The sequence below is a fragment of the Carya illinoinensis genome, chromosome 5 (genome assembly GCF_018687715.1).
Source record: "Carya illinoinensis cultivar Pawnee chromosome 5, C.illinoinensisPawnee_v1, whole genome shotgun sequence".
In the NCBI taxonomy this organism is placed as follows: Eukaryota; Viridiplantae; Streptophyta; class Magnoliopsida; order Fagales; family Juglandaceae; genus Carya; species Carya illinoinensis.
This window is the reverse complement of record NC_056756.1, coordinates 10101992-10117335: the sequence shown is the minus strand read 5'-3', so window position 1 is coordinate 10117335 and position 15344 is coordinate 10101992. Positions and strand designations below refer to the sequence as shown.

At 33.2% G+C, this 15344-nt stretch overlaps 1 protein-coding gene across 5 annotated transcripts in view; it reads left to right on the top strand.

The window, feature by feature from the left end:
* The window catches only part of LOC122309851 (glycerol-3-phosphate acyltransferase 9), an 81432-nt gene that overhangs the window by 10661 nt on the left and 55427 nt on the right, over window positions 1–15344 (top strand). The gene's annotated exons all lie outside the window — the stretch shown is intronic.

The window sequence follows — 15344 nt, the reverse complement described above, 5'->3', positions numbered from 1 at the left end:
CGGGAGGAGAGGATTAGTCGGGGGCAGCAGGGACAACCCCCCCCCCCCCCCCCCCCCCCCAACTTTACTCTCATAATTCTATCCCTTTCTCTGTCTTCTCTAATTGCCTATAAATGAGGCTCTCATTGAGAGCTTCAATGGACTGAAGGAAAAAAAGAAAGGATGACTGAAGAGAAAAAATTGTGGGGGAGACAACGGAGAGAAAGAAAAGAGAGCTTCTGAAGTGTGAAGCTGAGAAAGAGAAAGTGAGTGAGAGCCTAGATAAGCTCCGAGAGAAAATGAAAAGAGTTAAGAGTTGAGAGCCTCCTCTGTAATACTTTTATGTGTTTCACTATTTAATAGTAAATCTATTTATATGTTGATGTAGGTAAATTATCGAACCACGTTAAATTCTTGTTGCTACTCATCTTTAGTTTTATAATATGTTATTAGCATGAAGCTCTGCTGATTCTGAAAATAATGGTTTTATACTTTAAGTAAGTTTTTTAATATATTATTTGGAGTCCCAAAGATAAATATGAAATATTATATTACTTATTATTACTTGATAAAATTTTACGTTTATTCCCATATTTTGCATTTCAGTTATATCTGTGGTGAATTAATATTCCCATAATTTATTTTTCAGTTATATATCTGGAGAATATTATCTACAGTGAATTAAAATTTTCATAGTTTACATTTCAGTTGTATCTGTGGTCAATTTTTATTCACATAATTTATATACAAGTTCTATTTATTTTTTTGTACTTGTTATGAATTATTGATGATAAGATTCATTTTGATGAATGAATCTTAGAATAAAAATGGAGCATCCCTGAAGGATTACCTTAATCCAATAATTTTATTGTGTAAGATTCATCTTGATGAATGGATTTTGGAATAAAAATGTAACATCCCTGAAGGATCGCCCTAAACCAATAATTTTATTGAGTACCTCACAATAAAATGTAACAATCCGCTAGAAATTCAATTGTGGAATTTCTTTTGACCTTAAGAACCTCGTGAAAATTCTGTAAGTTTACACGAATCGACTAATCGCATAGGTTTTAGCCTGTCAACATAGTTAGTGTTATCACTCACTATGGTGCCAGAAATGCGATTTTAATTATTTGAGATAGTTAGAAGTGTCAGAATACATTATAGTCTACACCACTAGGCTTAATTGAATATTTAAGATTTTTCAGTACTAAGTTTATTACGTTTATTTTTGGAGTGAATAGTAATCTCGGTAAACGTACTAAACGCAGTGTTTTCAAAATCACAGTGTAAAATGTCCAAATTAGGTTAGCGAAATTTTATTTGGATACTTGGCAAGATCTTAACCACACATAATGAATAGTATTAGATACTTAGCACAAAGAGAAACCATTAGATGGAATTGTGAAGGAAATCAAGGTGTGAGATCATGACACCTAAGCAAAATACACATTTGGAAAATATCTTAAGAACATAGATTTAAAATACACATGGAAAGATTTTAACCACCTTACTCTTCCAAATCTACTCCACATTTAGAAAATATTTTAAGCTAATTTTGTGGATATTATTGGGTAAAAATATTTTGAGTTGATTTTTGTAGATATTATTAGGTAAGAGAGTCCTACACTCCACTCTCACTCCGGTAAGAGAGTCCTACACTTAACTCTCATTTCGGGTAAGAGAGTCTTACACTTAACTCTCACTCCAGCCTCATCTCTTCCATATCTTATCCACAAGTATCTCCAGCCACCCCTCCTCACGAAATTATCTTCATTTATGCTTTCCATTGAAAGAATACCAAACACTCTCTCTTGGACAGCTTTTAGGAGTTCTTTTGCACACCCATTTCGAAGCTTTTGTAAGTGTTTTATCATAAAGTCTCCTTCATATAAGTTGTTCCTCTTTGAGTCTAGTTTCCGTAGATGTATTTTTCGTATCATTCCATGGTCATTTGGTCAGTCAAAAGTATTTTTAACCATGGAAAGGTCATTTTGGGCGTGAATCTGGAGAGTATGTTATAGTTTGGAGTTTTTGACCAAGCTAATGGATAGATATTGGTCCGAAATTTTTATGGAGTATTGTTAACATGTATATATGACTATTGGTTGAGGATTTTTGCATGATTAAAGGTTTTGATGAAAGATTTTCTTAGATTTAGAAACTTAGAAACTGGAAGAGGAAAAACAGTTTCTGTTTTGAGAAAGTTTAACTCTTTGGTGGTCTAAACCTATTCTAATGATTTTAATAATTTTATTGGAGGATACTAAGTATCTTATATACATGTTATATTAATATTTTGAAGATATTTGATGTTAGTTTCAAAGATATGAAACTTTATGCAAAGAGATATTCAAATAAGCCAAAGTGTGGATATTCTTGGCTAAATTTATGTTTTGGTTAATTTCTAACCATGTGATCTTGAATTAGAAGCTTATATATGTTTTAGGACATCTTTTTAAACCATGTGATGGTTTGGTTTGAAGATCATATAATTATAAGTCATAGATCAAGAGATTTATCAAAACTAGTTGAGGAAAAAGTTTATGTTTTTGGACTAAGTGTAAAACCAAAAACTCCAAATGTTATTTTGTGATTTTGGTGACTTTAGTTCGATGATTTAAAGCATGGTTGATGTTAGGATGATATTATTAATATGTTAGAAGTAAGATTTGATTTTTGAAATTCTTGGAGATGTTTTGATTTAAGGTCAAAACTTGTGATTCAAGTGCTTGAATCTTTTTACAAAAAAAGTTTGGTGTTAATTATTAGCTTTTTCTAAATGGATGTTTTAAGTATGGTTTTGAACTTAGAATTGGAAGATGTTTGTTGCAAAATTTTGGTTTAAGCATGAGTTTTGAAGTTGGAAGGAATTGCAACAAAAATAAAGGGAAATAGCCTATGGATGTTTCGACCATAGTGTGTTCTTCATAGTTGTATTTTGTTTTAAATTTTTCTGAGTTGATATTTAAGTTTAGGACAAAATTTACATGAGGAATGTAAATTTTGAAAACTTTTGGAGTTAGTATGCAAAATCCTTAAGTTATGGGTAAAACGGTCATTTTCCCATATGTAGAGAGTAAAATGAAAATTTTACTCTTTAAGTTAGTATTTTCCATATTTCAAATTATTAGTGATTTAGTTCTAACTTTTAGAATCACTAATTACAGTTCCTCGTGATCGCACTTGAAGTTTTATAATAAACGCGGAGATCGAGGTAAGTTAGCTTTTAACTTACTAGCAGTCTACTATGTATGTGTGCTAAGTAAAAGAATTACAGTGTATGTATGTATGTTATCATATATGTCATGTAATTGTCTATTATACAGAATTTATTCTGTCATCAATTTTTATCTGTTACACAATATATTCTGTCATGTATTACTATACATTACAAATATGTCATGTTAAATATGTTGTCTGTTATATGTTATGCCATGTTACGAAATGTTACTATCTCAAGTTGGTTATGTATTTCAAATTATGTTCAAGTCACGTTATGTTACGTCAGGGGTTCAGTCCTTTCATATTCCAGTCACGTTTCATCTTAAGCACATTCAGTTTATGTAGAATACATGGGGCCACAACAACTGTGGAGTATGTATTTACATATAGAATACATGGGACCACAATAACTGTGGAGTATGTATTTTTCATGTTAAGTCAAGTTTATGTAGAATACATGGGACCACAACAACTGTGGAGTATGTATTTAACTGCATAGTGATGTGTAGAATACATGGGGCCACAACAACTGTGGAGTATGTATTTACACATAGAATACATGGGGCCACAACAACTGTGGAGTATGTATTTTTAATGTTAAGTCAAGTTTGTGTAGAATACATGGGGCCACAACAACTGTGGAGTATGTATTTATACGTAGAATACATGGGGCCACAACAACTGTGGAGTATGTATTTTTCATGTTAATTCAAGTTTCAGAGCAAGTTCATGCTAAGTCAAGTTTCAGATCAAGTTCATGTCAAGTCAAGTTCAGTTCATGATTCAATTTAAGCTATGTCAATTATGCTATGTTGTACGCTAAGTTATGCTTTAATTACTTATGAATTTGATTATGCATTTATGCTTTTACTGTCATACATGCATCATTAGTCTGTATGGAAGTTTTTTATTAACTTGCTGAGATTTGTAATCAAATCTCACTGTGGTAGTCCCAACTACCATTCCCCCCGAATGGTAGATCTTGTTACAGGACCTGAAGGAGGATCAGGAGCTGACCAACTAGACACAGTCGACTGAACGACGGTGCGTCGTTAATGTTAATATAGTAGTTAAATTACTATTTGTACGATGGAGTTGCATCTCCAGTACTTTTGGATCATAACTATTTTGGAATAGTGTTGTGATCTTAGTTATTCAATGGATCTTTATGTATGAAGTATGTTTTAAGTATTGGGATATTTTCAGTTTGGTGCATAGTATTGCTAAAGAAAAAAATTATCCGCTGCGAATATTGCATAATGTTAGATGCATGTTAGGATTATTGCATCTTATATGTCATGAACGGGGGCAGGTAACCTTGTGTTACATGTCTCGACGCTTCAAATGTCCGTCCGATCCCAAACGGAATTTGGGGGCGTCACATAAAATATCTACTGATTCTGTGGGATAGTTTGAAGGAGTGATACGTGTACCAAAAGGCCGTGATCCTCTCAAAAGCTTGTTATGATTGATGTATCTAAAGTTGTATAATTAAAATTATGTAGAGAAAAGTCACTAAAAAATATATGTTTAAAACGAATGTCTCGAATGTGCTCGTACAGTGGTAATATGAGTGCAAAAGTTCACAAGATATTCTAAACTTATATCTTGTCTTCTAGTGGCTGAGCAAAATAATGAATTTTTGTTAAGAAATCATGAGTTACGTTCTATTGATTCTACATTATTTCTTGAAGTGAATAGTATTGGGTTTACACCATTCTTAGAAGCAAATGGTGCATATTTGTAAAGAAATTTAGGGCATGTACATGGTAAGAAGAGCTTTAAGAATTTAGGATATTGTACTCAATATTACTCAGGAGAATTTAGTATGCCACCGGAAGTGCATTGAGACAAAAAAAAAAAAAAAATGCTAAAAATAAAGGCTTACAAAATAAGCTAGTGAAGAAATATGAAGATAAATGCTATAGATGTGGTATGAATGGAATGGATCTCACCCACCTGGATGATTCTAATTTCTTTCTAAATTGATCAATTGCAATCTCCATTTTTAATTAGTAAAGTTTTATGTGTTTTATTTTTATAAAGAAGCATGGATTTTACTGATGAAATGATAATTTTAAAGAAAATTAATGAAGATGTATGTTAATACCATATATGGTTCTTCGAACCTAATTGAAGGTTCTAAAATAGCAAATATAAAATTTTAAAGATATTCATCGTAATGATTATCATGTTGAAACCATCAATAAAGGCTGTAATGAATATCTTTATATTATTTCTATGATTTCGGGCCAAAAGCTCCTATTGTAAAAATTGACAGTTTTTTCTTTGAGATTATATTATACAACTATTGAATCAGATATTATGATGCATCAGAAGTGTTATGATTAAAAATATTTGCATGCTTTTTCATAATTAACTTGATCATCCTAAATCAATTATGATAAGTCGAATAATTTCTATATGGACGTTCATTAAGGAACTAGAAGATTATTTTATTATAAAGTCTTCCCACCATATAGGACAATTTGACATTATCTTGATTATCATATGTGAACTGGAAGTTCAGATGATAATTGATGGATGCAAAAAGATAAAAATGTTTTATATTTTAGCTGCTAAAATCTCAACGAGGTTTGAAATCCTCGTAGGACAATTAAGAAATTTAGTAGTCTAACAAACATAAGACATGTCTGAAAGCGTGTGAGACCTATTGATACAAAGGATAAAACATCTTGAAAGAGAAAAGCACAAAGAAAAGAAATAGGTGCTTCTGAAAAGGTCATATCTACAAAACAAACAATAAGATTCATTCAAACTTTTTGTGCAAAATCATTTCATAATAAAATCTCCTGAAGAGTATAATCCTTCTGAAGAGGAAACTCTTGAAGATTATAATTCTCTTGAAGAGGAAATTCCTGAAGAATATTTTCAAAATAATAATCCTCTTGAAAAGAAAACTCCTAAAGAGTACATCCTGAAAAAGTTTTTTATGAAATGTCTTCTCTTGAAGAGGGACATGTACCTAAAAATAATGAGATTTCGATACATTTTATGAGTAATGGAGAAATTCTGGATATAAATAAAACGGTTGTCGACAACATATTTTTATATACCCTTGACATTACTAGAAGTAATGAAAAAAGTGAGCCAAGAACTGTTGAAGAATACCGATGTAGAAATATTGGCCAAAATAGAAAGAAACAATTCCTACAGAATTGATATCACTAATAAAATGTGATATATAAATATATATGGACCTGTAGTCCAAACACCTAAGGGGTGAGAATTGATATTTATTAGTAAAATGTAATACATATAGACTTGTAGTCCAAACACCTAAGAGGTGATGCTTGTTAAATATCAGTGAGTATTTGTACAAAGAAAATGAAAATATGATATATAAATCAAGACTTGGTTTCTCGCATAAATCATATATTGGTATGCTTCTAAAGTTGATAAAATTATATTGAAGTTTTTATTAGCTTGATAATTACAGAGAGTTTGGGTATGCATGATTAAGTGCATATTTATATGGATCACTAGATATGAAATGCATGAAGCTTGAAGTCCTGAAGTGCTTATTCTATCAAGTTTCAAAAACCCTTATATGATCTAAAGCAATCCAAACGCATGTGGAACAAACTATTTGAGAATAATCCAGTTTTTATATATTTTTAGTATCTGGATTAGCATTTATTGCAGTTTATATAGATGATTTAAATGTCATTGAGGCTCTAGAAGAGCTCATAAAAACTACACATAGTTGAAATCTTTTGTTTTCAGATATGAGATAAGATAAGATAAAATTTTTTGAAATATGTTAAGATAAGATGAAATTAGATAAAATATGTGTTTGTTTATAGAGATGAGATGAGATAGTTTGACTTTGTTATGGTTAGTAATATGATGGGACCTACAAGTACTTGTAGTACTTTTTGTAATATTTTATTTGTTTATTTATTTACCAATTGTGCAATTTTTTTTTTTTTGCTTCTTTTTTTTTAACCATTTGGTCATTTTTTTTTTGCTGCTTCCTTTATTTATTTATTTACCAATGATGCAATTTTTTTCCTTTTTTTTAAACCATTTGGTCAATTTTTATTTTTTATTTTTTGCTGCTTCCTTTTTTTTTTTTTTTTATCCATTTGGTCAATTTTTTTTTTGTTGCTTCCTTTATTTATTTACCTTATGTGTAAATATTTTTTCTTTTAATCAAATATTTTGCTTCACGTTTGGTACAATTTTTACTTTTTTTTTTTTTTTTGTTACAGTGTGTGTTCATGTTAATATACTATTTATTTAAAATATATTATTGGAGAGAACAGTATTAAAATAAGGTGAAATCCGAGGAGATGAAAACTTGAGATCTTTTAAAATGAAAACTGGTAGATCAAAATGTGTGTTTGTTTGTGAAAAACCTTTGACCGTATGAAAACTTTGATAAGTTTTCAAAATTTTGGTTTTCAGTTGTGAAAGCAAACGAGGTCCATGAGAAACCCTTTCGGCTTCGAGGGAGAGATGAATAAAATTATTAGTTCTGAAATATTATCTCTTAAATGCAATTAGTATTTCAGATTCATATTACAATTTTGTAAGAAATGTGCATGATTAAAAGAGAAATAAAAGAAAGTACATGGAACATCTATCAGAAAACACAATGTGAATATTTGTGAAATATTATTTTATTATCTCGAAACAAAATTATAGAAATTTGACTCTTCGCCTTATTTTTTAAATGATTTTACTCTTCATAGATTTACATGTCATCCCTAAAGGAGTAGGCAATTGGAAAGAAGAGTCAAACAATGATTTTAAATTCTTATTTTCTTAATTTATTGCTTATATTTTCATGTTGGACTCCAGAAGAAGTCACTAAAGGATAGAAATTTTGTCGTTGAGTTTGTTGACCTCACGAGCTCTAGATTGTAGTAGCTGAGAAAATGTAACAATGGCTGATGAGTATCAGGTACCGAGACTCACAAACTCGTAGATAACATCATCATCTGACTTATCAGTTAGATCATTTTCGTATTGCATTATAGCACCTATGGAAAATGTAAAAACAACTAGTAAACGATGTGAAGAATACCTCATATAGTGATCATGAGAAGATTGCTGGGCCATTGCAAAAGAAATAGCAGAGTAAGAATGCAGAGAGAAATTGCAGAGTAAGAATACAGACTGGTTACAAAAAAGTGAAGAAGATTGGATGCGAATAAATATGAACTGAATATTTCTTTTAGAGAAAAAATATGAAAGTAAGACAAAACTACATATCTTGGTACATGATAAGCTAAACACAGATAACCTGCAGTTATTTACTACGCCGGTAAAATTAAATGCGGCTTGCCCTTAGTTTATAAGAAGTTGGACTTCTTCAGTTATTAGTGGCAAGATTAAATGCAGCTTGTCCTTATTCTCTAAGACTTTGGACTTCTTCAGATATCACCCCCTCTTGATCTTGTATTTGAGCCCATTCTCTTTCCAGATCCTCTATACGTGGCTGAAGATCACAGATATACTGTTTTAGCATTTTATTCTCCTCCTTCAGTTTCTTTTTTTACGACTTTTCACAGAGAACTTCTGACACAACTCAGATATTTGATTATTGAGTTGGTTGACTTCATTCACTCTCACTAATAACTTTTGAGACATAGTTGTAACAAAGGCAAAATATTGAGCATTAAGAAATCTTGATTCTGTAATGACACCAAAATCACTCATTCCAGAAAAAATGAATTTATGCTCCTATAATAAGAGTAATATTCTCAGGTGAGTAAATGGAAAGATGAGGCACGAATGGTTCCTGATTCAAATCTGGAACATTGGAGGAAGGAAACTGTTTAGCGATAATATTGTTATAGATAAACAAATGCAAGATCAAGAAAAATGTAAGGATTTCTTCTCTCGTAAGTATCGTTCTCTTGTGAGTTTCTGATGAATAAGGATAATCCTTTAAATAGAAATCCAGAATTTTTAAAAATCTTCAAAGCGTCTCTATTACTTCATAGCGTCTCGCTATAAGAGACAAGAAAGATAGCATCATAACTCTGTAGTGCATAACAGCTCCAGAAGAGTAGTAAAATCTTGCCGTGCTTGTTTGGCCTAAGAATGTGGCCACCATTTTTGTTGAATATGGAGGTTGGAGGCTTAATTTTGATGGCTTCTCTACCAACGCAAGAACTCTAGAAGAGTAGTGAATTTAATGTTAAAACGATCTTGAATCAATATGGTGAATTTATTTACCAAAACATTATTAACTGCATTATTTAAAGAGTTGGTACACAATATTGAGATACATCAACGCAAGGACCTTTCACTATAAGGACATTGAAGCTCTAAATACATTTGAGGGGGATAAAAGGTAATGAGATGGATTGTACTGTTTTCTTTCATTAAGGTGTTATCCCACTTTGTTTTATTTGACAAGATTTTAACGAGACATATTTTTTATATATAGTTATAAAAGAGAGTGTTGTAAATATATATGGATGACACCATAATCTATTTCATACTCGTGAGGAGAGGACTAGTGGGGAGCAGCAGGGACCCCACTGACTCTCATAATTCTATCCCTCTCTCTCTTCTCTAATTGCCTATAAATGAGGCTCTCATTGAGAGCTTCAATGGATAAAAGGAAAAAAAGAAAGGTATGAGTGAAGAGAAAGAAATGAGGGGGGAGACAACGGAGAGAAAGAAAAGAGAGCTTCTAAAGTATGAAGTCGAGAAAGAGAAAGTGAGTGAGAGCCTAGAGAAGCTCTGAGAGAAAAGTAAAATAGTTGAGTTGAGAAAAATGTGATTCTCTTTCTTTATAATATTTTTCTATGTTCTACTATTTAATAATAAAGTTGTTTATATATAGATGTAGGTAAGTTATCGAATCACGTTAAATTCTTGTTAATACTTTATCTTTAGTTTTATAACATATAACTATTATTTATTTATTTAGAAAGTATTATCTGAAGGAAAAGAAAAAAAAAAGGGGATCATGGCGGCATGAAAGAAAGACGCACCCAATAATTGTTGGTGAATGAATTTCCAGGAAACAAAAGCGTTGACTGACTATTTCAAGCGTTGCCATGGGAAAAGGCCAATTCATTAAGGAATCAAGTCCTGGTGTTCACATTCACATGGCTTAATGCTTGGGTCGCCGTGGTCCTTTTGGTTTTATTATTATATTTAAATCAAACGTATCCAACCAAATCTCTCTTCGTCTTCTAAGTTCTGGGTGGGTGCATTTTTCATTCGTTGTTCATATTTCTTTTTTCCGCAACAAATGGAATGAAATATGAATGATGCAGTGATGTCTCCATCTCTTCCACTCGAGTCAAAGACCGACCGATGCTGTTCTGGCACTACCCAACCTTTCAGTCTTTCTCATACTATATTTACACAATTACTTCCATTGTTACCACTCCCGTCCAACCTCAACTCCCGGCGCCAGCCAAAGACCACGCCTACAGCTCAGTCGCACTTTTGAATCTTGACTTCAAGTCTAACACTTCCGGTCGGAATTGCACATTAATTTGGAATTTTTTAAAAAAAGAAAAGATAATTTGAACATTTTATTATCTTTGGATGTAATAAAATAATTACGAATATAATAAATCAATTTTTAAGACTAACTTATAAAATCACAAAAAATTATGTCTAAAAGACGATGCAGAAACAGTTATTTTGGGATCACGATGACTTTAGATGTACGCATGCAAACGAATGTAGATGAACCAAGTCCGTGACGCAATTCCGAGTGCAAAAAGGCAACTTTTCCCACTTGCAATTTTGCAAGTCTTCCAACTCGACTCGGTCAAACAAGTGTCTGCATTTATGGGAGCACTCTCCCCCACCCACCTTCAATACACAACCCCCAACTCTTCCTCCTGGTGCTCTTTCTTTCTTTTATGCTACTGTACAAGAAAGCTCAAAGCTAGAGAGAGAGAGAGAGAGAGAGAGAGAGATGGGTTATGCTAAGGTGCTTCTGGGTGTGGTCTTAGTCACTGCTCTGGCGGCCACATCCACGGCACAGACGAAACTCAAGTGCAGCATAGAAGGCGCTAGGGCTGTTCAACCGGGCCAGATTTCCAGAACCCGGATAACCAGATTTCGGTTCTGGGTTTTGGCCCAGATTCAATTCGGTCTGAAATCCGTATTGCAAAATCTGGATCTGTCCAGTCTGGATACGGGTTATCTAACCCGGGTACCGCTTTTAAAATCCGGTACTCGGTTTATATAAAAACCAAACTCGCTCGTTTTCATTAGGTTTTCATCGTCTTCAGCCTTCCGCCCCCTTTCGCTTCATTTCTCTCACTCTCTTGCTGAAACCTAGCTCACTCTCTCACCCCCTTCCGCTCGTTTTCATTAGGTTTTAAAATACGGGTCGTCTCTGTCTTCCTCCTCGTCTCGCTCTCTCTTCTCTCTCTTTCTGTCTCACGCCGAAACCCTAGGCTCCTCTGCCGATCAGAGAGTCATTTTTATCATCGTGCTTTCGTTTTCATCCACGGGTATGTCTTATTCTTTTTGTTTTTATTTTTTTTTCTTTCTTTGTTGATTTTGGGTTTGTTTGAGGAGTATTTTTATGGGTTAGATCTGTAATGTTTTTATGAGTATGTTTGTTGTATCTGTTATAAATACTTCTTTTTGGTTCGTAACTCAACAATATTTTTCTTGATTTTTGAATCTGTTGTAAATGTTTCTTTGGATAGGCAAAACTTGGGTCTCACCATCAGTGAGATATGTAGTTGTTCCTGACGAAACTGTAAGATCATGTTTCAATAATTTTGGTCTGTTTTTGTACTCAGCTCTTACTTTCTAGTTTCAGATTTTTTTTTTCCTTTTTTCTTAGGAGTGGATCATCTGTGCACAGTGATTTTTAGACTCTGTTATGGAAAAATAGGCCGTTTTAGTAGTGGATTCTAATCTTTTGGTTGTTTTCTCTAATTGCAATTTGTACATTTTTCTTTATACGGTGATGATGAGGGATATGTTAATATCGATGTTGTAGATGGTCTTGGTTGTATGGGTTTGTGTTAGTTTGTAGACTCGGTGCTAATGTATTAATTATTCTTCGTGTGCTAATGTCTATCTGTTCAAGTTTAGATCTATTTTTGTTTATCTGTTCAAGTTCAGATCTGAATGTATCCTTTTTTTTATGGGTTTTTTATGGTCCTCTTTTTTATTTGTCACATTATCATCACACACATTATTATACATGGGGACCAATTATTTCATCCATAAAGATTCTCTCCTCTCGAGTGACTTATCCTTTCTGCTCATACACATTTTTGTCCATCTAGGACGTTGTGTTCAACAACTGATCAAGAGTCATTATATTGTTTTTTTTTATATATATATAAAAAAAAAAATCTAAAACTGACTTTTTCAAGGTAAGAGATCCAAACTTGACTGCATGTCTTTCCCATCCCAATACTTCATCCCCCAATCAATTGAATTAAGCAATTGAGTAGTACATATTGCAGAGATGGTCCAGAACTTCGAATCTCACAAATTAAACTGCTTTTCTTAAACTTAATTCCCCCACTCTTTAACCCTTGTAGTTAACATCCTTATTAAGAGAAGAGGAAAACTTTTAGAAGTATTTTAGGGTGATTTATGATCAGTTTCGGGTGATTTATGATCAGCAGTAAGCTACTTCATGCAGGTTCATGGCCACAGACCATGGCATAGGGTACTTGTCTTTGTCACAGCTGGGATTTAAAGGAGAAATAAATACCTAAAACTTGGTAGGGTTACCAAACCTAATCTAACATAGAGGTGATCAAGAGATAAAGGCAATATGCATAGAGCTCGAGGAGGTAGGATTAGTGACTCTTACCCACCCAAAAAGAGTAATTGGTTGTTAAAATATATTGTCAAACCATTCCTATCCTTTAAATATTTACATTGATTATTCTAATAATGTCAAGGCCAAAGGAAAAAGGTAGTGATTCTGATTGTATATTAACTTACTTTAGCAAACCCCATGATCATGCATTTTTTTAATCATAAGCTGATGTGTTTCTTGAACAAGCTTTTTTGGGACGTTTGTTACTGTTTAAACAAGTGGAGGAGAAATTAAGAATATAATCTTGGTAATGTGATCACCAAGCTTGATTGTTGAAGTGAGGCAACGTGATACTGTTATATGTTTGGTGGTGTAAAGTATATGCTGTCATGAGTTTGATAGATATTAGGAAACGTGAAGAAAAATCCAGAGTCCTTGATGTTGATTACAATGATGAATAATTTAAATCCATTTAAATTTTCTCTATTAGGAGATTGGATCTTTTATACATGTTCATTTGCTTATACCCTAGGATGTAATGAGGAGAATAATAGATATGCTTGTTCAGCCAACCATATCTTAGTCTATCCATGGATTTACTCAAGTGTTTGTTTTTTGCAGGATCTCTTTTGGTCCAATCACTTGAAGTTGCTATTTGGTGTGGAGATTAAATAATTGATGGAAATGCATCTAATTTTGTAATTTATATATTGTAATTTTGTATTTTGTAATGTATACATAGCAAATAATGGAATATGTAGTGGATTGCATTATGATGCATGCATAAATGAATGTTGGATTTTTTTTAGATGCATCTAGTATTTTTAGAACACAAATATTATGCTTTGACTATGTTTTTATGAGTATGTTTTTTTCTGTGTATTTAGTCATCTTTGACTATGTTTTGCATCAAACAAATGAAACATGCATAGGTACATGTTTATTCTTTTGTTTTTCAACCTCTAAAGTGCACAATTAAATTTATTTTTTTGATTTTTATAAAAAAATCAGAGCTAAATGTGAAAATATTGTATATACATTTAAGCTTTTATATGGGTTAAAAAAAAAAAAAAGGGGTTCAATCCAGAACCCGGAATCCAGGTTTTGAAAAACCCGGATTCATCAGGGTTTTGGCCCCTTTATTACCCGGGCTAATCTAGTCCGGGTTCCGGCCCGGATTTAAAATCAGGGTTCCGGTTTGGGTCTACCGGGATTTCCAGTTCGGAACCCGGATGAATAAACCTAGAAGGCGCTACGTGTCCCGCCCTGATCGACTACGTGTCCCTGAACAACACCAACATCACTGCCATCCAATCACTCTTCCAAGTGAAGAAGTTCCGGAACCTCCTCGGCGCAAACAACTTGCCCACCTCCACCCCATCCGACAAAAATGTGAACGCGACGGAGAAGATCCGAATCCCCTTCACCTGCATGTGCACCAACGGGACGGGCGTGTCGAATCGAAAACCGGTATACAAGGTGCAAAAAGACGACTTCATGTACCATATCGCCAAGGAAGTGTTCTCGGGTCTGTTAACGTTCCAGCAAATAGCGGACGTCAATGGGGTGCCGGATCCGAACCAGATTAACCCAGGCCAGGAGCTGTGGATCCCACTGCCGTGTAGCTGTGATATAGTGAACGGGATTAAGGTCGTACATAATGGAATATTGGTGGATAAAGGAAGCACGGTGGAGGGGATAGCGAAGCAGTACGGGACTAATTTGACTACACTTTTGACACTCAATAACATGACTGATCCCAGCAAGCTTCAGGCCGGTCAAGTCCTTGACATTCCTCTCCCAGGTTCCTTTTTTATCGAGTTTTGTTATATATAAGTAAAATTGTGTACTAATCTGCATATCAATACTGATTCTTTTATACTTAAAATGTAAATTAGTATTATTTTTAATAAAATTTACTTTTTAATCAATTAAAATAAATTAATGTACATATTAATACACAAATGTATTTATAACTATAATTTTTTTTTTCACCATTATTGATTGTTGTGAAAAAAACTGTAAACATAATGGTGGCTGAAAACATATGATTATGAGATTAAAAAAATCAGGAATAATTAGAACCTTTTATTCACCGTGTAGGGATCGGTGCTTAAAAATAAATAAATAAATGAAGAAAAAACCCAATTTAAGAAGTCGTACTCGCACGGCCCACGCTGGGGGATACGTACACGAAGTGAGTACAGCTAGACAATCCAGTTCAGTACGCCGACACCAAGTATCTAATATTGTAGTCATTGGAATAAAGTTGATGCTCAAATGTTTGTTTGTACCTTGTTCATCTAATGTAAACAGCAGCTCCTTGGACTACCCCTTCCTTCTTGCCAATGGCACTTATGTCTACACTGCTTACAACTGTGTGAAGTGCAAATGT